The 2,500-nt window shown below is 52.3% G+C and overlaps 1 protein-coding gene across 50 annotated transcripts in view; it reads right to left on the reverse strand.

The window, feature by feature from the left end:
* The window catches only part of LOC122262361 (CUGBP Elav-like family member 1), a 635,722-nt gene that overhangs the window by 74,443 nt on the left and 558,779 nt on the right, over positions 1–2,500 (reverse strand). The window lies entirely within an intron of this gene.

Below are 2,500 nucleotides of genomic sequence, written 5' to 3' on the forward strand. Positions count from 1 at the left end.
TCCTCCTTCTCCTTCTCCTTCTCCTTCTCCTTCTCCTTCTCCTTCTCCTTCTCCTCCTCCTCCTTTTCCTCCTCCTTTTCCTCCTCGTTCACCTTCTCGTTCACCTTCTCCTTCTCCCTTACTCCCATCTCCCCTCTCCCTTACTCTCTTACTCTCTTCCTCCCTTCTTCCCTCCTCTTCCACATGGTCGCTTGGAATGTTAAATGGCTGTAGGCTCGTCGACACTCGGGCTCTTTTTAACACGTTGACGAGTGTTTGGCATGAGCCCCGAGAAACAACCTGGGTGAGAATCATTGTTTATCGCGGTTCGTGTGGCGAGAAGAGGAGGGAGGGGGGCGCGAGGGGGAAGGGGGAAGGTGGAAGGTAGAAGGGCGCGAGGGGGAAGGGGGGAGGGAGGTCGCGAGGGGGAAGGGGGAAGGGGAAGGGGAAGGGGAAGGTGGAAGGGGAAGGGGAAAGGGTGTAGCAAGGGGTGCTACCTTTTTAAAGAAGGGGAAGGTAGGAGGGAGGGAAAGGAAAGGGACGAAGGAGGAGGAAAGGGAAAGGGAGGAGTGAGGAGAATGAGGGAAGGGGAAGAGAGGAAGGAGGAGGGAAGGGGAAGGTAGGAGGATGGTGGAATGAGGGAAGGGGAAGGAAGGAAGGAGGTGGGAAGGGGAAGGTAGGAGGGAAGATGGAAGGGGAAGGGGAAGGAGAAGTGGAATGTAGGAGGAAGGAGGGAAAGGAAAGGGAGGAGGGAAGGGGAAAGGAGGAGGGGAGGAGTAGGGAGGAGGGAAGGGGAAAGGAGGAGGGGAGGAGGGAAGGAGAAGGGAGGAGGAAGGAGGAGGGAGGAAGGAAGGAAGGGGAAGGGAGGAAGGAAGGAAGGGGAAGGGAGGAAGGAGGATGGAAGGGTTAGAGGAAGAAGGAAAATGAAAAGGGGAAAAAGAAGGGGCCAGGGTGAGAGGGGGGGGTGATCATCCTTGAAGGGCAACTGTGGTAGTTGGAGGGGTGGGGGGTGGGGGGGGGCGAGGGTGGTGGAGGAACATCTATTCTCGTCGTGTCATTGGACTGGGCGAACGAGGAGCGGTGCCACAAGAGAGAGAGAGAGAGAGAGAGAGAGATAAGGGGGAGGGGGTGACACCGTGACCAGGCACTCAGATAGAATTATGAGGTAGTCTCTCTCTGTCTCTGTCTGTCTGTCTGTCTCTCTTTCTCTCTCTCTCTCTCTCTCTCTCTCTCTCTCTCTCTCTCTCTCTCTCTCTCTCTCTCTCTCTCTCTCTCTCTCTCTCTCTCTCTCTCTCTCTCTCTCTCTCTCTCTCTCTCTCTCTCTCTCTCTCTCTCTCTCTCTCTCTCTCTCTCTCTCTCCCTCTCCCTCTCCCTCTCCCTCTCCCCCTCCCTCTCTCTCTCTCCCTCTCCCTCTCCCCCTCCCTCCCTCTCTCAGGAAGGCAAAAAAGGTCAAATTCTCTTCCCTCTCTCAGCGCGAGGTCAAAACGGGGCCGAAAATCAAATTTCCTCGAGGAGAGAAAAGGGGAAAAAGTTGAACAAGAATTAAGTTTTTCTCTTCGCCCATCTAGGGAGGAAATCGTAATAAAAAAAAAGAAAAAACCTTTGGCTACACGAATTTATAACCAAGAAAAGTTAACGAAGAAATATTACACGTATTTCCCATTTCCTAATGGGCGTGTATACTGTGCGCATATATATATATATATATATATATATATATATATATATAAAAGATATATAAAGGTATATGTGCACATGTATACATACATATATATAAATAGAGAGGTGCCATCATCACCATCATAGTCGTCATTATTGGTGGAACTCTTACGTTTACAAGCATCAAAAGATACATGAACAAAGTAGTTGTTCTTTATACAAACCAATCCTGTAACTAATAGAGAAAAAAGCAACTTCAAAAAGCTAGCAGGCCGATCAAAGGCCACTCGCCACCCAAGCAAGCAAGCAAGCAAACAAGAAAGCAAGCATCCCCTTCTCCATTTTATTTCCCTTCCTTCATCTTTCCCCTACCCTTCACCCTCATTCATTCACTTACTCACCTATCCACACCCACACATCCATCCTCCCCTTCCCCTTTCCCTACCCTTCACCCTTCTTCACTCACTTACTCACCCATCCATCCACCCTCACCTCCCCTTCCCTTCCCCTTTCCCTTCCCCTTCCCCTTCCCTTCTCTTTCCCTCCCCTTCACCCTCCGAACCCTCCCACCCACCCTCTCCCTCTCTCTCCCCGGTCCCCGTCCCTTTCCCCTTCCCCCTCTCATACCCCATCCCCCTCCCCTTCACAATCACTCACTAGCTCATTCACCCATCCCCATCCACACCCCCACCCTATTCCACCCCAACCCCATACACACCACACCACACTCCTTCCCATCATTCACCCCAACCCCATCCACACCCCAACCCCATACACACCACACTACACTCCTTCCCAGTCCCATCCCATCCAACCCCCACCCTAACCCCACCCCAACCCCAACCCCACCCACTCCCTCCCC

Source organism: Penaeus japonicus, unplaced genomic scaffold, assembly GCF_977035675.1.
Source record: "Penaeus japonicus unplaced genomic scaffold, GWHDUDI00000001_assembly GWHDUDI00000019, whole genome shotgun sequence".
Lineage (NCBI taxonomy): Eukaryota > Metazoa > Arthropoda > Malacostraca > Decapoda > Penaeidae > Penaeus > Penaeus japonicus.